The following is a 25,686-nucleotide window of genomic DNA, read 5'->3' as shown; positions in this document are numbered from 1 at the left end:
TGTTTTTTTTTTTAATATTTATTACAGCTTGATATCTCTTCCTGAAAAAGTCCATGACTCTTTCTTGTGTAATCTTATGCACCTAAGGCAAAACTATGTTATTTGGAAACCGCAATCGCATTTCAAACCATTTTTGCTTGCACTTTAGGAAAACTGACAAAATGCCAATCGACAAACTGTCCAGTGTGTGCAACTGTGGAAAACACGGAGCACATCCTCATGCACTGCACAAGATAAACACCCCAAAGAGAAGCATTGAAATCTGCTCTCGACCGCTTCGACAATAGAGCCTTCGATATAGTAAATGTGCTGGGTGTATAGGAACCCAAGAAGAGAGTTGCAGCTTTGTCAGCACTTATAAACTTTATAGTGAGCAGTGATATCGAAACTGTATTTTAGGACCGCGTCTAGGCATGTGACGTCGAGTTCCTTGTTCCAGTTTTAGTTTGTCGCGTTTCCGTTCACTTCTAGGGAATGCAGATACGCGTGTGCACAGGGGATGCAGTTCGAGGAGGGGTGATGTTTTTATTTTAATTTTATTTTTGCTTTATTATTGAGGGGTTCATTTTGGGATTGGAAGAATTCGTCGGGTGACGAATTCAATTTCTCCCGTCTTTTTGTAACATTCAAACTCAAACTCCAATCGGCATTCATGTTCACCTCGTGTTTTACCCCACTCAGATTCTGTTTGCACGTTTTGCCTCACTGAATGTCAATGTACGTTGATCAAACGTACAGGAACTCACATATGGCATCTTTGGATGTGACAAACTTAACTTTTAAACTTGAAACCTATTAGGAACAGCTGTAGACTTTCGAAGCTTTTCTTGAGGGCTGTCGCATCGATTTTCTTTGGGTACCTCAGTCCCACAATGGTTTTCTCAGCCTTGAGTCGTGATTAGATCTCTCGTGTATACTACTAAAAGGGAGTCAGTCAGCTCAGAGAAAAAGAGAGAGAAAAAAAACACACACACGAAAGAACGAAAGAAATCGGCAGAACTTTTTCTCCGCCGGTATACTCAATTACATTCGGAAACCGAGAATGACGAAAATCATTCAAAAGTTATGAGAGAGCTATAGAGCGGGAGAGAGAGAGAGAGAAAGGCAGCACACATTCACGTTTGTAGTGGTCCCTTGGAGGCTCGGGCCAGCTGTATGTGGCACCCTCACGCGAACACAAAAAGGGTCGTCTGCTCTGCATGAAATGCGTGCAATGCAGGCAAAGCACGCTTTACAGGATTTCAACGGCTTCTTTTTTTTTTCGAACGTCACCATGCAAAAATAACGCAGTAAATGTAATGTGCAAGTGCAGATATAAGTGCACGCTGTTTAAGTACTTATGACAAAAAATTATATTGAATTGAATTGAATTGAATTGAATAATGCCAAGACTAACTTCAGTGGAAGTGAACCACTCCTCTCGTGTGGAAATTCCTTCTTGAGATCATACAAAGGACTAAACGACATATAGCGTGCAGCTTAAATGAAACAGCATCCGCAAAGTGCAGTCTCCCCTGTCCAAAGTCTTAAGCGGTGTGACTAATAGATAACGTACAACGCTGCGAGTTGCATACTCATGTATTCTGACACACACAGCATGACTAAGTTGAGCTTGTACAAATCTAGGCAAGAGCTTCCTCTAGCAGCAGTAACAAATGTTGAATGAACGTAACTGCCAGGAAAGCTACTGCGCTTTCCTTTTCACGATTCCCACGACGAGCGAAGCGCACATCCAAACCTATGTGACGTCACGACACGTCACGCTCTCCATAACAACCTTGTCTCCCGGCAACCTGTGACGTCACTTGCGGTTCGATATCCTTATTAGAGGTCAGGCGCGTCCACTGTATCTCGGCAAGGGGAGCTTGCCAGTGGTTCCGGTTTGCCAGTCAACGCAGCGACATCTTGTGGATTGAGAGCAAACGAAAAATCTTCTCTCTCTTACAGTCGCCGGCCAATTTTATAGCAAACAGAACAGAATCGTTTGTGTTCTTCTCAACTTTTACTGCAGAGCAGCAGCCAAAGTGGCAATTGCGACGACTCCCGAGAACACATACATTCACATTAACGTCTTCATCGAACGTAGCCCTTAAGAATGACGACACCTTGGGAATTTGTCTTACAAAACTGTAAGAAAAAAAGGGCATGAAAAGGTGGTAACTTCTATATAATTACCACCTAGGTCCACATAGCGCCTCATAAAGGGTGCAAAAGGGTGGTAAAAGCAATTATCATATATCGTAATTGCTACAAAAAGGTGTATGCCCCCTCGCTCACCGAATCAGAAGCGGTAACCCTATCATTCGTGGCAGGGAGTGAGGTAGCAGGGAGAACTTTGCAACTTTTTAGGCACAACATATGCGACAACTATTACCTCATAAAAGGTGTAACTGTGTAAAGGAGTAAACCACAGGAATAACTGAGGTGCGGAGAAGCAAAGACAAACAGATTCTCCAATCCGTTACAGCGGTACCTGTGGTGAGCGGCAAACGTTTCTCCTCACTGGACTCAAGTATGCTAATGCGGTCGATGTAAACAGCAGTTTCGTCGCGTGATACACCTTGCCAGGACATTTGTCTTGGGTGAGCGTGAGATACGTTAGGCAATGCCTGGCATGTGCTTAAATGCAAGGTTTCTAATATGGCCTCGCTTAGACACACCAGATGACAAAGAATTCCAGCAGCAGTCGACTTACGAAAAACCAGGACAGATTCTTATTAATATATCAGAAGGTAAAAATCCGACAGAACTCGATGTTTTACCTGTGTATGTATTAAGTTAACCGCACGTGAACTCGGAATTAGCTCACATTTCACCTGAGGTTTACACACAGCTACAGTACGCAAGGGGTCACGATTCGACACCACATGACAGCGATAACACCTCATTGACTGAGTCCATGTTACACATACCCAGACGTCTTCACGAATTTATTTTACCTTTCTTATGAGTAATTTAACGTTTCTTATCTGCGTAAGCATAAAGTTATTCACACGTAAACTAAGAATACGCTCACGTTTCAATTAATTCTAGATGCATCTAGGCTAGTAGGTACAGGGCACATCAGGGTGCGGTAGAGGGTACATGAACCAGCAATATAGTCACAAGCAGAGCCGTAGCGAGGCAAGTTTGCGTCCAGGGCAGGGTAAATCTGAAGCGCCCCCCCCCCCCCCACTCCCCCACTGCCGTCAGAAGCCCTGTACACAAAGAAATGAAAACGCTTAGTTGCACTGCTGAGATCGTAGATTCAAATTTTCTTCGTTCCCGCTTTATCCTGTCCAACCAACCTGCCAGGGCCTGCCGTTCGGCTGCCCCTCTAGCCCCCCCCCCCCCCTCTCCCGTCGCTACGGCTCTGGCCACAAGGATGCAATTTATAGCGATACATTAATTGAGACATTGCATTTATGCGATAGAGACAACAATTTATTATAGAGACATTGAATTTATGCGCCGTTTTACCTTTGCCATTATGGCGTCAAAGTATTGTCGTCAAATAAGCGGACATATAATAGAAAACACGTGGGCATTTAGTAAACAATATTGGTTGCAATTATATTAGGCGAGCACATGAGCTGATGGAAAGCTGTAACAATCACACAATCAGACAAAAGGACTATGTAGACCTTTTCGGGCATGTTTCATTGTCTCACGTTGCGTGGTCTGCCAAAGGCTTTCGTGATCCGTGGTTGGACGGCGGCTTCGTCAATCACACTTTGCAGCGAGCATAACCACGCCTTTCCAGACACACGCAAACTCACGTCTCAACAATGTAACGCCGCCGTCGCCTTTCTGAACTTTGGGAAACCTCGTGAAACTACGTAAAATGTCAGACAAAGCTGCCAGATGTTAACAACTCGTTTCGAGAAAAACCTCATATTCAATGTCCGTAGAAAGATGAACAAAATAAATAACCCACACATAATATCCCACTATATCTTCGGGTTACAATGACCTTTAAGTGTAGGCTGGCGCTCTTTCCTATTGACTAAGACTATTGTGGTCTGTTTAGTGTATTAGACCAATTATCAGGATTAGGAATCAATTACAGTCAAACCTCGCTTTACGAACACCCTTCGTTTCTCAGAAAATCGTTCGTAAATCGAGGTATTCGTAAATCGAGGTCCGAGGTGTGCAGTGCACAAATACCTCACAAAACCACGGGAAATGAATTTGAATAAGTTTTATTTTTGAAAATACTGCGAAATTGTGCTTTGCACCATACTTTCTGCAGGGTCTATTCTGTTTAGAAGAGATGACAGAAGTCTGACACTTGACTCATCCACCCGGCCCTCAAAGTACCGTATCGCGCGCGGATGAGACTGTTTCCAACGGCAAATATCACGCTTGTCACCGGCTGTTAGGACTGAACGCCTTCTCTTAGAATGGCAAGATTTTTCCATCTCGGAGACCTGGTCCAAACTCACAACCGTTCGGCTGTAAACCCCCGAATTATTCTTTCAGGAAATGGTGAATCATGTTTGTGGAACATAGTGGCGTTGGGACATTGTATGTTATGGGACAGCATGTACTGAAGAACTTTCATTATCCTCCGGTCCATTGGCCTGTCCTCTGTACGGGTGTAGGAAAAAAGGTCCCCGGAGAAAACGCCCCCGGAGAAAACGTCCTCGGAGAAAAGGTCCCGTACGCCGATTCATCGAATGCCGTTTCATCGAATCGGTGGCCGCCGCTTTTTTCTTGTGGTAACGTATGAAATACGTAAAAGTCTCTCCTGACCTAACCTTGGTCAGTCTCCCCAACGTGTGAAATACGTAAAAGGCTCTGCTGACCTAACCTTGGTCAGGTGTCGATGAAACGGCGCTCGGTGAAATGGGCGGACACGCTATTCATACAAACACGAGGAAAAGATGTACATTCTGCCTTGGATAACATGGCCTGGTCATAGGTTTCGGATGACGCATGTCAAAGCTGGTCCACTAATTTCAGGATGACTCATGATGCTCTTCGTGGCAATGGCTGACACACCTCACGTGGCGGTGTCCTGCCGTTGGGATCTGGTTCAGGGGATAGAGCTAACAGCCAGAAGCGAACATACGTCCGATCCGAGAGATAACGCTGAAGTAAACAGTTTAAAAATAATACTTCGAAAAATCCAAAGTTAAAAATGTACTTTTAAATCTAAATCATGAAAATATGCATGGTGTCGAGTTCCTGGGTGCCGAAGTAGTGGTCGATACAATACATTTCCCTCTTTCCATGCTCGGTAGCTGAAAGTTCAATACGCTGCTCTTTTCTCTCTCTCTCTCTCTCTCTTTCTTCTTCAACCACTTGCTACATCTCTGCGGAACTCGTTTAGTCAGTCCCATGGGTTTGGACTAGAATCTCGATTTAAGCGTTCAAGTACAAGACCATATCAACAATACAAAAATGACGTGAAAATTCGCGCTCTAATAATCACTGATTCGAGTTACGAGCGATAAAGTATGACTCCACGGGAGAGACTACCGAGGGGACCTTTTCTCCGGGGACGTTTTCTCCGGGGACCATTCTGCTTGGGACATTTTCTCCGGGGGCGTTTTCTCCGGGGACCTTTTTTCCGGGGACCTTTTCTCCGGTTCCCCCTCTGTACGTTCATAACGCCCGTTCGTATATCGAGGTCAGAATGGCTTGGCTACTTTGGGTCCATTCCCTAATAATCCGTTCATACTTCGGATATCGAGGGTTCGTAAAACGAGGTCAAAATACACGGAAAAGGTTTGGTTCCCTGTGGAGCCGTTCGTAAGTTGAGGGAATTCGTATATCGAGGGTTCAGAAAACGAGGTACGACTGTATCAGGATTATCATGACCAAACTCACCAGGATATTGACTGCGTGAAAAGCGAAACTGAGTCGTGCATGTACGAACGTTTCGTTGCTAGATCTCGGTAGCTTCTGGGTAGAGAACTCTCTTCCCAGTTTTTTTCTCAGTGAGGAGATCCGACAATTCATGCAGAAAGCAAGCTAGCAGGTTTCATGGCAGCTTAGCTCATTGTCCTCGGGATGTGGCCTCTGGTTTCTGCGAGATTTCTGCAACATAGTTTGCTGGGCGATTCTGTTGCTCCGATTCTGATTCACTTGTTTCCAACAATTCCTGATGACGCCAAAGAAGTCGTAATTGTGAGACCACAGGTGACGAAGTCAGCCTTGTCATCTCTTCTCCTGGTAACTGTGTAAAATCTCTTGTGCTTGATAGCCGAACAGCGATGTTCTACGAGTTCTTTCGTTGGCTTCGTCTGTGCAGACGTCGGTGTCAAGCCTGAGTTCATAACGGACGTGCTACCTCGTACTTTTAGCCTTACACACACCCGTGCTGATTCCCAAGGAGAGTGATCCGCATGTTCACGCATACAGCCTGAAAATTACCGGGGTGAAAAAAAAAAAAAAAGCCTTGTCATTCTGAAAACACCAGCTAACTGGACTTTTTTCTTATTACTATTTTGGCTTTATCGTGTCCGTGGGTTTATCTAAATACGGTATATTATAGACGCCTAGACTAGTTCCGGGTTTCCGTGTTTACATCTATTAATTGCTTGCTGAACCCGGAATAAAGAGCGAGCAATCAACACATTTCAAAATTTCATGGCCTACGTTGCGATAACATACGTTCGTTACATTACCAAAACGTATTGGTATCGAGGGGTGTTCATGTACGGCGCCGGCCATGCATGCATCCTGATATTTATTCTAATATGCCTTCTTGGCAGTGGATGGAAGCTAGCACCTCTGTGGAAAGAAGTCGAACGTTAATGCAATGTGGTATGCAATGTGGAAAGTACATTGCGCTCACTGCAAAGGCGAGGGAAGCCACGTCACAAAAAAAAAAAACAGAAAGAAAAAGGGGAGAGAGATAATCAGTAGTCGCTCATATGAGTACCCAAGCCTTAAGGGCTTAAGGGGCAGGGGATTTATGCACGCCACAAGGAGATGGTGGAAAGCTGGATAATAGAAAATTATATCGAATGCCTCCAGGCCCTTCTTGCCCTCACGCTCGAAGCCAAAAAATAAATAAAAGAAGAAGAAGAAGAAGAAGAAGAAGAAGAAGAAGACGTGTCAATAGACACTCTCTCTTGTCAGTCATTAGTGCTAGTATAGACAGTTGATAACGTGGCTCCCTAAGTACCGTAACTACCGCACACAATCAACGAACAAGATTCCGAGTCATGCATGATGCTATTCGTCCTGACATGTACGATAACATCACAGTGGCGCTATCAGCGGTCTACTAACACTCTCTATTGTCAGTCAAGAGTGTTAGTAGACCGTTGAGAACGTGGCTCCCTAAGTACCGTATGTACCGCGCACAATCAACGAACAAGGTTCTGAGTCATGCACGCTGCTATTGGTTCTGGTATGTACGATAACTTCACGGTGGTGCTATCAACGGTCTACTAACACTCTCTATTGTCAGTCAAGAGTGCTAGTAGACCGTTGATAACGTGGCTCCCTAGGCACCGTATCTACCGCACACAATCAACGAACAAGATTCCGAGTCATGCATGATGCTATTGCTTCTGGTATGTACGATAACTTCACGGTGGTGCTATCAACGGTCTACTAACACACTCTATTGCCAGTCAAGAGTGCTAGTAGGCCGTTGATAACGTGGCTCCCTAAGTACCGTATGTACCGCGCACAATCAACGAACAAGATTCTGAGTCATGCACGCTGCTATTTGTTCTCACATGTACGATAACTTCACGGTGGCGCTATCAACGGTCTACTACCACTCTCTATTGTCAGTCAAGAGTGTTAGTAGACCGTCGATAACGTGTCTCCCTGGGTACCGTATGTACCGCACACAATCAACCAGCAAGATTCTGAGTCATGCACGCTGCTATTTGTTCTCACATGTACGATAACTTCACAGTGGCGCTATCAACGGTCTACTAACACTCTCTATTGTCAGTCAAGAGTGCTAGTAGACCGTTGATAACGTGGCTCCCTAGGCACCGTATCTACCACACACAATCAACAAACAAGAGTCATGCACGCTGCTATTGGTTCTCACATGTACGATAACTTCACACTGGCGCTATCAACGGTCTACTAACACTCTCTATTGTCAGTCAAGAGTGCTAGTAGACCGTTGATAACGTGGCTCCCTAGGCACCGTATCTACCACACACAATCAACGAACAAGATTCTGAGTCATGCACGCTGCTATTTGTTCTCACATGTACGATAACTTTACAGTGGCGCTATCAACGGTCTACTACCACTCTCTATTGTCAGTCAAGAGTGCTAGTAGACCGTTGATAACGTGGCTCCCTAGGCACCGTATCTACCACACACAATCAACGAACAAGATTCCGAGTCATGCACGCTGCTATTGGTTCTGGTATGTACGATAACTTCACGGTGGTGCTATCAACGGTCTACTAACACTCTCTATTGTCAGTCAAGAGTGCTAGTAGACCGTTGAGAACGTGGCTCCCTAGGCACCGTATCTACCACACACAATCAACGAACAAGATTCCGAGTCATGCACGCTGCTATTGGTTCTGGTATGTACGATAACTTCACGGTGGTGCTATCAACGGTCTACTAACACTCACTATTGTCAGTCAAGAGTGCTAGTAGACCGTTGAGAACGTGGCTCCCTAAGTACAGTATCTACCGCACACAATCAACGAACAGGATTCTGAGTCATGCACGTTGCTATTGGTTCTGGTATGTACGATAACTTCACGGTGGTGCTATCAACTGTCTACTAGCACTCTATTGTCAGTCCAGAGTGTTAGTAGACCGTTGATAACGTGGCTCCCTAAGTACCGTAACTACCGCACACAATCAACAAACAAGATTCTGAGTCATGCACGCTGCTATTGGTTCTGCTATGTACGATAACTTCACGGTGGTGCTATCAACGGTCTACTAACACTTTCTATTGTCAGTCAAGAGTGCTAGTAGACCGATGAGAACGTGGCTCTCTAAGTACCGTATGTACCGCGCACAATCAACGAACAAGATTCTGAGTCATGCACGCTGCTATTGGTTCTGGTATGTACGATAACTTCACGGTGGTGCTATCAACGGTCTACTAACACTCTCTATTGTCAGTCAAGAGTGTTAGTAGACCGTTGAGAACGTGGCTCTCTAAGTACCGTATCTACCGCACACAATCAACGAACAAGATTCTGAGTTATGCACGCTGCTATTGGTTCTGGTATGTACGATAACTTCACGGTGGTGCTATCAACGGTCTACTAACACTCTCTATTGTCAGTCAAGAGTGCTCGTAGACCGTTGAGAACGTGGCTCCCTAGGCACCGTATCTACCACACACAATCAACAAACAAGAGTCATGCACGCTGCTATTGGTTCTCACATGTACGATAACTTCACACTGGCGCTATCAACGGTCTACTAACACTTTCTATTGTCAGTCAAGAGTGCTAGTAGACCGTTGATAACGTGGCTCCCTAGGCACCGTATCTACCACACACAATCAACAAACAAGAGTCATGCACGCTGCTATTGGTTCTCACATGTACGATAACTTCACACTGGCGCTATCAACGGTCTACTAACACTCTCTATTGTCAGTCAAGAGTGCTAGTAGACCGTTGATAACGTGGCTCCCTAGGCACCGTATCTACCACACACAATCAACGAACAAGATTCTGAGTCATGCACGCTGCTATTTGTTCTCACATGTACGATAACTTCACAGTGGCGCTATCAACGGTCTACTACCACTCTCTATTGTCAGTCAAGAGTGCTAGTAGACCGTTGATAACGTGGCTCCCTAGGCACCGTATCTACCACACACAATCAACGAACAAGATTCCGAGTCATGCACGCTGCTATTGGTTCTGGTATGTACGATAACTTCACGGTGGTGCTATCAACGGTCTACTAACACTCTCTATTGTCAGTCAAGAGTGCTAGTAGACCGTTGAGAACGTGGCTCCCTAGGCACCGTATCTACCACACACAATCAACGAACAAGATTCTGAGTCATGCACGCTGCTATTGGTTCTGCTATGTACGATAACTTCACGGTGGTGCTATCAACGGTCTACTAACACTCTCTATTGTCAGTCAAGAGTGCTCGTAGACCGTTGATAACGTGGCTCCCTAAGTACCGTATGTACCGCGCACAATCAACGAACAAGATTCTGAGTCATGCACGCTGCTATTGGTTCTGGTATGTACGATAACTTCACGGCGGTGCTATCAACGGTCTACTAACACTCGCTCTTGTCAGTCAAGAGTGTTAGTAGACCGTTGATAACGTGGCTCCCTAAGTACCGTATGTACCGCGCACAATCAACGAACAAGGTTCTGAGTCATGCCCGCTGCTATTGGTTCTGGTATGTACGATAACTTCACGGTGGTGCTATCAACGGTCTACTAACGCTCTCTATTGTCAGTCAAGAGTGTTAGTAGACCGTTGATAATGTGGCTCCCTAAGTACCGTATCTACCGCACACAATCAACGAACAAGATTCCGAGTCATGCATGGTGCTATTGCTTCTGGTATGTACGATAACTTCACGGTGGTGCTATCAACGGTCTACTAACACACTCTATTGTCAGTCAAGAGTGCTAGTAGACCGTTGATAACGTGGCTCCCTAAGTACCGTATGTACCGCGCACAATCAACTAACAAGATTCTGAGTCATGCACGCTGCTATTGGTTCTGGTATGTACGATAACTTCACGGTGGTGCTATCAACGGTCTACTAACACACTCTATTGTCAGTCAAGAGTGCTAGTAGACCGTTGATAACGTGGCTCCCTAAGTACCGTATCTACCGCACACAATCAACGAACAAGATTCTGAGTCATGCTCGCTGCCATTGGGCGCGTTACGAATTGGTGCTCCGGGAACTGTCCCTCTTTCAGGGGTCTTTCAGGGGATACTCCAACACCTCTAAAGTGACTTCCGGTGCGCGTTCCCGGGTGTACCCTGCTTGCTTCTTGTCTCATGACAGGGAAAAGGGGTACCAGTTCCGGCCCGTGACGCATGTTCCGTTGGACGCGCCGTTCGGCGAGCTTGATTGGCGGTTTGAACTCTCCCGTCTTCGCCATGTTTACAGAATGCAGACGACAGAAAAAAGCTCAATATATGGAGCGCGTGCCGAGCACTCGGCTTCCGGATAGCATCACAAACACATGGAGACACCAAGGGGACGTTCTCCTGAGAACCCAGGAAAGGACATTCGGGAGCCTGCTTAACGCGCCAGTATAACGTGTAATGGTTCCAGTGTAACGGTTCCAGTATAGGTACGATAACTTCACGGCGACGTTTATCAAAAGTATACTAACACTTTCTAATGCCCGTTTTGTCTGTAACTTCTGCCGAGGGATAGTTACGTTCTGCAATGGCTTGAACGAGTTCGTTCTAAATTTCTATCTACAATATTGCCTGCTTCGAGAAGCTGAGGATTTTCTAGCTTTCCATGTGTCTTATAGCTCTGAACCGTATAGGTTTTGGCATTGATGTATAAGTTAAAACACATAGTATACTCAAACAAGGTTGCGACTCTTCACGTGGACACTCGTCTCAGCTAGTTAACGATATAAAGTTTCACCTTCTGTTTTCATAAATTTAATTTATGTTGGTCTGTATATGCACCACTTCAATACCATGTGAGACAGACGTAGTAATTTCACAGTATGCTAGATTTCTTCGTTTTCTGTGTTGTGGTCACGCGTACTGCTTTCCAGATACGGTTGTTGTTGTTCAGAAACATTTACGGCGTCTAGACCGTTATTTAAATATTGACCTTCTAGCATAAAAAAACAAACCAACTTATTTTCAATTATTTTGTGGGAAACGTTGAATGAGTGGCTACTTTAAACGTACATAGTGTGAAGTAAATCTCAGTATGGAGTACGGAGTAACGAATATGCAGTGAAGTATCGAGTAATCTCAGGAAGGAAGTAATCAAGTCATGTAACTGTAACTGCAACCTATCCTGAGTAACTTACACAGCTCTGGTCATGAACGGATGGAGATATCCCGCGATATGCTACGGGTATGTATTGATATTTTAGCATCGGCTGGATCGCCCTTTACCCTCCGTTTCCGGCAAGTTTGAGAGCACTATAATGTCTTTACAACAGGATTAACCCGTTCCCAGCTGTAGTGGAAAATCATAATTCTAAAGATACACTTTGTAAGGCATGCTTTACACAAGCTCTAGTCAAGCTGTAGTCAAGCGGACATATACTCTCTTGCAAAGGATATCCACCTGGCCGTATAGCTCATTTGCAAAAACGGTATCTGGGCTGCTCTCATATAGATTTTTATTTTGAGAATCTGTGGCATAAAAGCAAACGCCCTGCATACCAGTATTAAAGTGGTAATGGGTCAGATGTTTCCCGAATGAGAACAATAAAATATTAGAGCTTCCGCTTTGTTCTTTCCGCTTTCTAAATAACATCATATGCTACACCTTTAGGTATTAATAAGATTCCCGTTACGTTCTCCATTTCTCTGTGTTGGCCAGTTATAATACTGGTGATTTTTCGTTGCTCTGGGTGTGAGATGACTGTTATACTACCACCATTATCCGAGACATTTGTGATAGCGAAGGATCCCGAGTCATTTTTACACCTCGAAGCCACTCCTGAGCCTTTCAGTTGAGGTAGGGAGTCGACATTCCGGATTTGATAAACCGGGATTTTAAAAAAAGATTTGATTTGTACAAATTAAGGAGTATCAAGGTTACCTGTCGAATCTGGTTTGCCACAAGGGTCGGTTCTAGGTCCGTTGCGGTTCCTCATTTTTATTAATGATATCGTGGATAAGCTTTCAGTTCCTATTAAATTATATGCTGAGGACTGTATTTTGTACAACCAGATTAAGTCCCCTTAAGATCAACTAGTACTTTTAAACGGTAAAAATGTAATTTCAGAGTGGTGTAAGACTGCTTGGTCAAAGACTAAGAGATGACAATCAATACAGAAAAAAAAAACAGTCTTTATGAACATTACAAAGAAAAGACCGTTGTTTTCCTCATATTCAAAAGAATGCTACTCAGTAGAAATATTTATGTGTGATTTTTACACATGATCATAGCTGAAACTTGCAACCGCGACCGGAAAACTTTATTATATTAGACCTATTCTTTGCTCATCTTCTTATGAAACGACAACGGCAGCATATAAATTGTTAGCGAAACCATTGCTTGAATATGTCTCAGAAGTCTGGACTCCCATATATGATCGCGAAGTTAGATATTCGAAGACAGCCCGTTTTACATTTAATAGATCTAGGCCGTTCTCTCCTATACATCTTCAGAAGCCGGCCGGAAGAAGCCGGCCTAGAGACTCTCCAGTACAGAGAACGAAAATTAATCGATTAAAATGTTTGTATAATATCGTAAACAACAGCAGCGGCTCCCTTTTCACAAATATATTTCTGTTTCAACTGTCACCACCACACGACAATGACACTCTTGGTCAGCTCCCCCCTTTGTCACCAATATCCGACAGTTTTAAATACTTTTTTTTTTTTTTTTCGTCAACAACGGTTGACTGGAACCTACTCCCGCAGCACGCTTTGCACACTTCTTCGCCCAAACATTTTATAGAATTTATCCAAAATTTACAACTATGCACTGTTTCTTCAGCTAATTAACCTAACTGTTGATGATATATATGTTGCACAAATCTGCTATGATTTTCTTTTTTCTCTCTCTCTTCCTTCCTGATCGTTGTTGACATCATTATTGTAACTTATTCTTGTCTCCATTTCTGTGCTTATGTGTATATCTACATGAGTATTGCACAACCTTACTTCGGCCTTGGTCGGCGTACAAATGAAATCCACATCACTGCTGTGCACAGGTTGCCTATACTCAGGTCAATGTAATATCAGGCTTTGTCCCCGAGCACTTATATCTTCTAACATAAGTGCTCGCGAAATCTGTCGAATGAGCACCGCTGTCGAACCTTTGCGCAACATGTATGTGTCAGACGGGTTCGCGCATGACCTTTATTTTCTGAACACGTGTCGGTTGGCCTTTCGCTACATACATTTAATTCTTGGAACAATATTGTATTGTCATCAGTTGCAAAGACAGCGCCTTCGGAAAGGTCACTCGAAATCTTTATTGCAAGCTGTATTATTTTCGAACAGCACGCAACTGTTAGTCCACGGCAGAAACGTTAACGCCACGAAAAACAACGCAGGTGGACGGAAAACACGTCAGTCGTCGGTGAGAACAATCACACTGGTCAGTCATGCTAGCTAAGCACGGCGCTGAACTTTGTCTTTATCACACCTGTTGCGCACACACCCAGTCTGATGTCCTTAGCAGGAAAAGCTATTCAATTCGTCATGCAATATGCACAGATATACCGTTCAATCATAGTCCCTCGTCTGGCACTGACACCGGCATGTGCACAGCACTTGTTGACGCTTTTAAAGCACTCCGTTCAAGCAGGTTGATTAATAATGTTAACACATACTTACAGTAACAGAAAACTTACACACGCAATATACGAGATGCTCAAAAATCTTGCGCAAGTGCATGTGCGAGGTAACTGTAGCCAAGTGGTGAAACACCCAATCATCAAGTTCAACAACTTGATGAGTGGGTGTTTCACCACTTGGCTACATGCATGATGTTGTTAAGCTAATCTCGAGATATTCCTTGATGGTTTTTGTAGATCTGAGCTCGAAAAGTTGGCAAGTCAATGGCAGAAATAGACATGCGTCGCTTCATAGTGGTGTGAGCTTTTCGCGTTGTCACATATCTAGTTGACAAAAGAGAGAGAAAAAAGCAAGAAAAAAAGGGGGGACATGTGCGTTTTTCCTCTTTATCTCCAAACGGCAACAAAAACCTGACATCGTAAACATCTTGGTGCACACTGGAACACAAGCCTATCTTGACTTGTCAAATTCCTCAAATAAAGTTGTTGTCGTTCTAAAAGTTCTCACTTTGTAGAGCCTCATATCATCATCGACAACAACAACAGCAAAAAACAAGAGAAACGTAGTAACAGGCGTTTTAAGAGTCGAGCAATCCTTGGCGTAATACAAAATAATCCTTAGGATACACTTCCGCGAAATGCCATGTCCTCGTTTAAAAAGTTACATACGTTTTCCCTTTAAAAAAAAGTGTATATTTCCCTGCCTTGCTGGCAGTTAGTAATAAACACATTTAGCCAACGTCGATGAAGTTATTCTACAGCCATCAAGAATTTTTTTTTTTAAGAAAATTTTTCCACGTACCATACACGCAAGGATTCAATGTTAAGAAAAAGCTCACCAATGTCTACTGCACGGGCTGCTATATTGCAAGGTCTCCAGTAACGTGAACTTTCACCATGGCGATCTCAACGTCGCACATAAACGAAGCCTCTACGATAATCACTTTCACTAAATCCTCCTACCGCTTGCCCGTCCCCAGTAAGCCGGGCTGTCTTTGCTGCCAGAGCGACAAGCAGACGAGAGAAATACATGTGGGCAAAGTACATGGTATTTTACAACAGCTCACGAGAAATAGATGAGAGAGAAACATGGACCTTTCAAACTAAATGCCTCGGCTCCCTAAATACCACCATCATGGTTGACTTTTGCGGTGTACGTAGAATCTGCAAGGAAGAACAAATCATTTTCTCGAGTGCACGCTGCAGTGAACTCGATAACGAGCTCCTTTACTGCAGCCGTTTAGCGCGCTGCAGAAAGGTCGTCAAATAATGGATATATTAAAGCATGCTTAGCATAAAGGTTTTACATAATTATCCCCTTTCTTACCTGACCAGTTGAAAACGTACACAGCTCTGTACACAGTAAAAAATTTCACCAGACATTTTACTGGAATATGTTGAAAACAGTAAGCGAAAAACAAGAACGCAGATCGACAAAATTGACAGAACTTTGTACAACAAAGAGAATTGTAAGAACGAGGGGGCACAGTGACTTGGGTAGAAACATGAGCACGTTTGGCTCAATAATTGAGCAACAAGAACACGCTAAACCAGCGGCATGGCCGGGTGGGTCCCGCACGTTGGTGGTAGCCATTGCAAGGTCGTGCGGAAGGCTGGGAGGTGGTCTGTTCGAATCCTACCGCCGGCTGTGCTGTCTGAGGTTTTCCCTGGGTTTTCCGAAGACTTTCCAGACGAATGTCGGTTCCCCCCACAGTTCCCCGTAACGTCGGCCCAGCACGCATACTCACCCCCCTGTCCCCCACTCGTTCCTGCTGTCCTCTCTCCATCTGTCCACGTCTCTACGCCGCTCATAGCAACAGTTGCTTCGCGGCGCTAAACGCAAAAAAAAAAGAACGTGCTAAAAGACGGAACACGAAGGAGGAACACACACAAGCAGCGCACTTTCTACAGCACTTTAATGCAACACAAACTGGTGCAATTGATATGCTGGTGCTACTTGTGCTGTATATTCAAGTGTTGTTGAAAGTGTACTGCTTGTGTGCGTTCGTCCTTCGCGTGCTCCGCTTTTTAGCACGTTTTGCTCACTTATGAATTACCAACAGGCCCAACGAGGTGCTCAATAATGACTGCTGCTTGCGCTTTATTCGTCTGCTTCGTGGCATCGAACTATATACAGAAAATTTATTTACATGTTATGCAAATGTGAACGGAAAGACGATTATATCTACAATGAGCCCTGGAATATACAATCGAATATAGTGTATTGGCCGGCGGTATCCGACTGGTGACACTCAGCAACGCTGCGTGTTTTATATGATAGCTGAATATAAAACGGAGATGGCGGTTTTTCTAAGTCTCCGTGTAATCCGCTTCCTCCGTCGCACGTGTCATTTGCTGGCCTGCATAACGAATTTGTAACTATTCCACTTACGCAATTCAGTAAGGAAGAGCGAAATGAAATGTACGATAGTTCGCAAATGCATTTTTTAATTGCAATCATTAAACTTGATAATGATAATATAATAATAAGCTTTTTTTTTTACTAACAGCTTTGTGGGAGGTGCAGGCAAAAAGCTACAAAACAGCAGAGTCTACTACATAACTATCCGTAATTAAATCCAGAACGAACCTGTGTCAATATAAACTATCCTTACTGAACTAAGGTGAAAGTGATTCAATTGTAATGTTATTCTATATGGGTGAGTTTCTAATGAGCTTAATTAATAATTAATCTCGCTATTTGTAGCTTTCAAAGTGAAGACTTCTAGTAGGAACAGTGAGATTGCGTAAAAGAGACAGAACAGAAGGGCCGGTCACGGAATTTCATAGGGAACCGTTTTCACACATAGGTAGCTCATGTGCTGAGATGTGTTTGGTGAGGTCAACCGGCGCGGTAAAAATGTCCGTACGAATGTCAAAACGTCTGTACCTACACCCCACGGAGCGCGGTTCGTCAGAACGTGTAGGGGGGATTCGTGACGCAACACGCATATAGTCCAATCGAAGCGTAACGCGCGTACGGCCGTACGGCGTACTAGCGTAAACGAAGCGTACTGTTTCCGCAAGCAGGCCGCGCTACCAGCCCTGGCATTATTTTAGCTGCTCCATTATCACATATGGCGACACAACAAAGTGACCACGGAGCCGCCGACAATATAGCAAGAGTAGGTGGTAGTGCCTACATGGGGAAGTTTTTTAACATTCAACTTTGGAAACATCTAATGTTTTAGCTCACGTAGCATCATTTAACTCTCTATGTATACCGTAAGAAAAATGACACGTCCCTCATCCCTGAGCAATGAAATTACCAAGTTGCGTTAAAAAGTGCTTACGTTCGCTATTGTGGCTATTATAGGGGTGGTAGCCAGCCAGTCTTTAGCATTACGTAGCACATCTACCTTACTAATTGACTTGACCACAATTATACGGAAGACCGTCATAGCTTGTGTGACACCTCGCGCCTTCTTCTGCTTTTTTTTTAGGTGGACACGAATAACTGGCACCGACATCTTTGGGACAGTAAAGAGGTCGCATTGAACTTCTGGACAACGTTGGCAAAATTAGCCAGAACCGAATTACAACTGTTACGATTACAGTGTACGTAACAGAGTTATTCTTGAATTATTCGATGTTATGTGCTTTTAAAGTAACCGAACATCAAACTGCTACCTGCAGATAATTAAAAATAACGGTTACTAAGCCAAAGTTAATCGTCTACAGAGCAAATTTTATGGTATCGATCAGGGATTTTCCCAACATCTCCTCCAAAGAATTTTACACCCCCGCACCAAAATTTTCTCATATGGACTGCACAGCAGTGGCCATCTCACACGGGTGTCACACCCTTTACAGAATTCCAATAGCCCTCTAAGATCCTGCACGGAAAATCCTTGGTGGCGATGCCTATGTGAACAACGGAGAAAACAGACCATCTGAACGGAACTCGGACAGCAAATCTGACAGTGGCGATGAATTTGTATTCCTGCATAATTACGCACGTGGCTCAACATTTATAGTCTTGCATACAGACCAGCCAAAAATTATGTCTATTAAAACCAAGGTTTAAAATGTACAGAGCTGACCAGATCGCATCGTACGCTCACGTTCGTTCGAGAGTATTTTGTCCTGTAAAACAAAGGCAAAAAAAAAAAGGAAAACGACAAAAAAAAGGAAAGAAACATATAAAAAATATTGGATGTGCGAGAAAACCCTCAGGCTTTGACAATATGCGCTATTGCAGTTCGCAGCGCAAGCTTGTTGATACAGTTGTTCAGAATAGCGTCACTCACGTTTATTCAAACGTCAGTTCAACTAATGTCTAATTTGGTCTTAGCAGCGGCACATCTTTAAATTGTTTTCCGATGGGCTTCCTGTTCTCTTTCCCATGACAAGCCCACCAAAAGGAAATGCGAAACTCGTCGCGAAATGCGTTAGCATCGCGAACGTTGCAATGTCGAGACATTTTGCTTGGTGGTGTACAAGTGCTCGCAATACGCCAGTTCTCAATTTCTTTTAGCGGTGTCCGTTGTTGAAGTCTCACTTCGGAGAACGCTGGAGTGAAGTCGCTAAGTGATTCAGACACAGTCCCATGAGAACTGCACAAACTCAATGTTCAGACGCGCGTCCCTATATGTTCCTGAGCACGCCATTTGTCATCGGGAGACCGAAACTGCTTTCCTTTTTTTTTTCCTCTTAGCTTCAATCTTGAACTCGCACGTAACAAGCGTTAAGGCTAGTGTTGGAATCCGGGATATTCCGAATCTCGAAATCCCGGCTGTTTTTCACGTCCCGAAATCCCGGAATTTTCTCAGAAAAATCCTGGGATTTCGGGACTTGAAGAGAATACTGTAAACCTACTTTTGGTGAATCGCGACGCAGAACTGTGGACGAATAACGAGTCGCTTAATTTCTAGCACTCGTTTTGAATGACAGTTCTTTGTCCTCAGATGCCCGCTAAGCACCCTAACAATGTGCGCATATTTCCTTGCTTGCGCGTATCCGGGTGCCGGTGAGCAGGCTTTGGCTGTTGGCGCCTGTGACCAGACGTGTACAAGATACTCAAAAATGTATTTAAGATAAGATAATAAATACTGACGTTAGAATGTAATTAAGATAGAGTATAAATACATGAAAATTAAAGTAATTAAGATAGAGTACGAAATACTTCAAAAAGTATGTGAAATACAATTAAGATACTATTTATCCTTGAACTCAAAAAGTCACCAGTCACTGGTCAATGCGGCGAGTCGCCGCTATGTGACATGAATCACCTAAAACCCGCGTACTATGCATGCAAGCCGTCCATGTATAATAGGAGTCATCTAAACAGATGTCCCAAAAAGATGAGAAAGAGATATCATATAACTCCACTAAGTATATGTGACCCAGAACAAATCAAACTTCTAGCAGGTCCCTGCTCGGCGACGTCAGAATTCGGCGTTACCACATTAGGGCACACATAATAGAACCTTCATCCGCAAAGAATTAGTACATACGGGGCAAGATCTCTAAATGGAGACTTCCAAGAAGGGCCAATGTCCGGGTCAAGTCCGAGGGAATCAGGAAATTTCCACTGAACACGCAAGATAATGGAAAGACGAGACACAGAAAGTTTGAGAGGGAGATCCAAAATATGTAATTAGAGTATTGAGTAGAAAATACCATAAAATTTACTTTAAATAGAGTACAAATACACAAAACAAAAAGTATTGAGTAGAGTACCAAAATACCGCAAATTGTATTTTAAATACAATACTCCAAATACGTACAAGTCTGCCTGTGACACACGTGCCGGAGCCCCCCGTGCATTGCGGAGGTGTCGGTTTAGTTTCCAGATGAGCAGACAAACGAAGCAGTGCGTAGCGATTTCCCGCAGAAGCCGAGCGATCCAACACGCGTATTGTTTTAAGTGTAGAAAGTCGGGCAAGTTGATCGAAGCCGTGGTGCTTCGAGCCGGTCGAAGCCGTGTGTATGCTGTCCGTGTTCTTTTTGCGCGCTCGTTTTCAACATGGTATGGTTTGCTGTCTTGCGTGCCAAAGATAGACTGGACGTTAAGTTGAGGAGGCGTGGCAAATAACCGATACTGCTAGGGCCTCTACTAAAGGGATCTACAAACATTCCCTTGGAAACAACGTGAACCACTCGCATAGCAAATAATCCACCTGGAGTTTCAAAAGCCAGTGTTTCTTTAGCAGCCGGACGCATGCTCTTCTTATTGCTTCCAAGTTTTGATACTTCAGTCACTCAATTTTGGATGCCGGAGCTTGGTTTCGTCTTTGGTGCGGGTCTGAATCGAATCTGTGAGCGCTTAGTGAAGAGACTAAGATAAGCCCGTCATTTCAGGAGAACACAAAAAGTCAGCTTTTCGATAAAAAGCCTCGCATATTAAAAAAACAAATGGAAACAATTAAGCTGTGAGGAATGTTCCATTCACATGTAAAGACAGAGCGCCCAGGAGAGACACACAAAATGCAGGCAGGAATAATCGGGGTTACTGCTCTAAGACTGTGTCTCGGCTTTATCTCAATCCCGAAATTCCGTGACTGCGGAAATGGTCCGGGATTCCCAACACTTGTTGGCGCGCGCCAAGCGTCATGCAACGTCACGTGAAATCCGGTTCGGTAGGACGAGATTTCAAATCAATGTTGCGATTGGTATTGTGCGGGAGCTCGTTGGGAGACATGAGAGAAGTGATGCATGGAGCGCTTGTTACGGAATGTCGACAAGTTGAAAGTCTATAGCAGTCCAGAGCATATGCAGTCTATCACGAACTCGAAGCCTACTGAATACACGCTGGACAGAAATAATTTCAGTACTTACCATGAGGTGTTTTTGCGAATTTGTAATACTCTGTTTAGATATATGTTCAAACTTTCACCTTTGGCTAACAGGGCTAGCGCTTCACCTCGATATTTTGTTTCACAAACATTTAGTTGACGTGAAGAGAACGGTTCATAACCCGGCTACCACAACTGCATGGCTACATCAGGACACAAGCCACACAACGACTGAAGAAAGCGTTCCAGAAAATGCTTCAGATTTCGAAAACCGGCGTGGTCACCCGCAACTCAGATAAACGGAAAGACGGCTGGCTTGGCTTGGCAGTTCAAACATCAGATGTCTGGCAGCTTGTTCCATGGTTTGTTCACGGATGTTGGACTGATCCACGTTGCCAACACAATTAATTCGACTGTAAACCTCCAAACTTAACCGGCGGTATAAAACCGAGTCACATTAGGGTGAAAAAGTAACTTTAAAACTAACTAAAGAAAAGCAGAACATCCACCGTTCCGGTGAAGCTAGCTTCAGATCGTAGCCGTCGGCATTTCGAACACATACTGTTTTTCTCCTGGGCCTCGTAGAAGAATAGTTTCTGCTATACAGGTATCGGCGGTTCCCGTTCCGCGAGGCTTAAATGCCCCGATGTAACAGTAACTGTTCCTCTCGTACGGGCTACAGGCAAAAGTTACGTAAGTTAAAGTTACAATTACTTATTTCGGCAGATACTTGAAGTAATTAATTACCATATTAATTACCAACCGAAAGCGCCCCACGCATGCTCGATCGGACTGAGGTGCCACTTACGTGTGCGTAGATACGTGGGACAGTGTGTTGATCTGAAAGGCATGTTGCTGAATGATTAGGGTCTGTCGAAGCCATGAGAGAGGACCGGTGTTTCATGGAGTGTTGGGAGCCAAGGAGGCTACAACTGTTGGAAAAGCTCTGGTTTGGGCTAGTTGGGAAGGGCGTCGGAAGTCCCTCACGGCAAGGGGGGGGGGGGGGGGGGCGAGCCCTAACCTATAACCTAACATTGAGGAGCCATTGATGCGCTAGAGCCGACTCGTCCGGGGTAAGGGTAATCCGGTGACTGTGGAGGGCGTCATACGGGAAGGCCACCTCACGTTCTTGATTACCTTGAGGTGAAAGGGAAATTGGCGTTTGAGCAGCAAAAACTGAAATATTGGTTTATTGTTTCATTAAATGCGATAAGACACATAGAAGCACGCGAGCGGCGGCGTGTTCATTTATTTTTTATTTTTGTTCTCGTCAAAAGCGCAATGATGTCAATGAGTGTCATTATTGTTGCACTAAAAAGGCTCTGCCGAGTCTTCTGGCCATGGCTTAGGCAATGACAACAGATATATGTTACACGTGCCATCAAGCGTCCGGAAACCCATCTATGAAACCGGTACCGCTGGGTTCGACATCGGCCAACAGCCTACCTGGCTTATTCTTTCGACCCAAAAGTGCTTAGATATTAACAAAACGAATTTTAAAGATGAGCACTGCCTCCGCGGCTGCAGAAGGTCCAGCGGCGTGGCGTCACTCCGTAAGCGGAGGAGTGAGAGGGCGGTGCGCAGAGGAGGAAAGGCGCCGCCCAGACGCACAGTAGCTCTATGAGACGCCCGCACGGCCGCGGCATCCCTTTTCTGAAAGGCGTGTCATCATTGGCCGGTTACAGAATGACGTTTTCTCGTTTTTCCAGAGAGCGAATTCCGGCATACTCTCAACATCTGGCGTCTGCTCTTGTCATGTATTCCGTCGAATACAGTCAAAACAACGCCACTATTTCGCGTGGGATTTTCGGTACCGTGGTCAGTGGTCCGCGAGGAATATAGTTTCGAAATCAATTGGAACGGACGCGACCTACCCTTTAAAGGCTCCACTCCGCATGTTAAGAGTTTCCATTTCTAGCATGGAATATATTTCCATGCGTTGATAAAAAACAAGCCGACTTCATTTGCTGGAGCGAAATCTGTGTTTTCCTGTATCATCTATAAGCTAGGCTACCGAGTGGCGTAACGCTAGTCTTTGCACAGCAGGTCCGTACATACAGTATCACATAGCGTAATATCGGGTGGATAACACCTTCTTCTACGAGGTGTGGCACACAACCAAAGGCAATAGCGCTATAGACAACAGATAGTACATATACTACCTATTCGGGTGAATTTCGCCTTCTACTTTTTAAATCGGTGTTCGGTTTCACTCTGCGCGGTAACAGAGCTGAAAGCGAGTCTGTCCCTGACGACACATACAGATGAAAAATGGGGTGACGGGCCTTCCGACGTCCCTGCTAGTTGATAGTGCATCCCAGCGATTCCACCTTCCGGGTACAAACGGTAATAACTGAAAGGCACCGCTGGTTAAAACTTCCCTATTGAAAAAAGGCCTGATGTAACCTCAGAAATCCTGAACTTCTGCTGAGGCAACTCTAGGGTTACCCCAAGTACGCTCTCGGTTACTATAAGACGTCCTGGGGATACCCTAACGAACGATGTGGTTGCCCTAAAATGTTCTGCGGTTAACCCGCTTTCTGGGGTTACCGCCGCGTACGTAGGAACCCTTGGAGTCTTACTCCTAAAGCCCCTGCCGTCACCTCAACATCTTATATAATATGACAATATATATGGTATAATATAATATGGTATAATGACAAAGGTCGCAAGGTGCCCCGCAAATGATATCTGAGGAACTGCTCACAGGACCCCGGCACTACAGATGTACGACAGTGCTGTCTTAGGATCTACTTGGGTTACCCCAGCCCCATTGAAAATGTTCCTGGGGCTACCAGAGTGCCTGAGGTCTTAAGGTATTATGGGACGGTTAGGGCAACCCCAGGAACAAATTTTCAATAGGGAATAGATATAGTTTAAGGTGGCTTGCTCGCTTACAGTGGCTTTTCCTCTGAGCACAGAATCAGGCATCCGCACAAGCTATATTAGTGAGCTTTAGTGCATCGTACGCAAAAGTCTACCACCGTGAAAGTGACCGTGCACGATATACGAAAATTCACTATCGGGCGAGATGTCCGCACAGGAGAGCAAGGAGGAGACTATGCAATGATATCGCGGGAAAAGAAGGGTATGCGAACGAGAATCCCTCTTCACTTCGTGTGTATTCGTTTGAGAAAAAATTCACGAATTGTAACTTGATAGAATGCCGAAAAGTAACGAGTTACTTTTTGATCAGTATCCAATACTTTTCAAGGTTAGGTATTTAGTACTCTACTCAGTTACTTTTTTGCCCGGAACTCAGTAACTTAAATACTTTTTTAAGTATCTTGTACAAGCCTGCCATATGGGGCAGCTACGCCAATCATCCTGGCAAGAATCTGAGCAGAGGCAAGTGCATATGTGCGAGCGTCAGCACTCAGAGTTGAGCTGTACGGGGTGAGCAAACGGAGAGCTGAGCAGGAGTCGCAAGTGCCGACTTCTCTCCATGATACAGGCCCCATGTGGACTGACGCTGCTGTCCATGTGAAGTAAGGACCGAATAACTCCAGAAATGTCGCACATATGCCGTTGAATATGCCATTCAAGGATGTTGGGAGGGCTTGGTTGCTGCCAGGTTCCCGTCAGACGTGAATACGTCGCTATAGTCACTTTCCAGGCTGGACCGTGGCTCATCAGAGGAGATTACGCGGATCATCCCATTACGCCTTTGCACTGCTGTCTACTGCGAGTCAAGGGAATGCACGAGATGAACCTTCGTGGGTACGGGCCATACTTGTGTCCCCGTGCTCACGGCTGGACAAGACTGGCTAGAGAATGCGTTGATGCACCGGCTGCTCCACGCTCATCTTGTCCACACTTGTTTTCATTTGGCTAATCTGAACTAGAAACAGACATGAATGCCTAGTGTCCTCCGGGCTCTCAACAGGAGCACGAGCCAACTACAAGCAACCATTCGGCCAAGTGTTCCACAAAAATGCCTAAATCATCATCATGAGATCTTATGTTTTGATGAAACGTCATTTCACCGCAGTAAGCTGGATTTGAACAGTGGTCCTTCGGTTCCCAAATCTGATGCCTTACAACAGTGCTACGAATGTGGTGTGAATGTGCTGCTTGAGTACAATCCTAGCACCAGTGCAGTAGACTGCACACCAGCTCTTTATCATATAGCAACGGGGCCACATTGTTCTTTGGCATGGTCTTCACCAAAGTGCAAAGCTACAAGGTCAAAAGCATGACTGAAACGCAAGCACTAAAACCACAAGCGTTGCACCTCCACCAAAGAAAGGCCATGCCCAGTTCTGCTCATTATGCCAGTCATCCCCAGCTAAACAGTATTGCCAAATTTAATTTTGAAACCAGCTTAAAAACCCATTCTGTCCTTACCTGTTTTGACTGACACCAGAAGAGATGAAAACTACAAAACAAAAACTGAAAACAGGAGGCCTTTCTAACTCCAATATGGTTGCATGTGTAACGAGCAGACATGTTGCTGAATACCCAGTTTTGAGCAGGAATAAAGCTGGATAATATTTTTGCCTTTTTTTTTTTTTTTACCATACAGAAGCTCTGTGTTGAATTATTAACTGTGCCAACTGAC

General features: G+C 44.6%; 1 protein-coding gene across 3 annotated transcripts in view; it reads right to left on the bottom strand.

The window, feature by feature from the left end:
• Positions 1-13,769, bottom strand: part of LOC135377616 (probable nuclear hormone receptor HR38) — a 54,850-nt gene extending 41,081 nt beyond the window's left edge. For all 3 annotated transcript variants that reach the window (XM_064610161.1, XM_064610163.1, XM_064610164.1), the window contains exon 1: positions 13,751-13,769. The gene's annotated coding sequence lies outside the window, so the exon portion shown is untranslated. The remainder of the gene's footprint in view (positions 1-13,750) is intronic.
• Positions 13,770-25,686: the final 11,917 nt, after the last annotated feature.

The sequence above is a fragment of the Ornithodoros turicata genome, chromosome 1 (genome assembly GCF_037126465.1).
Source record: "Ornithodoros turicata isolate Travis chromosome 1, ASM3712646v1, whole genome shotgun sequence".
In the NCBI taxonomy this organism is placed as follows: domain Eukaryota; kingdom Metazoa; phylum Arthropoda; class Arachnida; order Ixodida; family Argasidae; genus Ornithodoros; species Ornithodoros turicata.
Note: the sequence above shows the minus strand (reverse complement) of the source record. Positions and strands in the feature narration are given on the sequence as shown.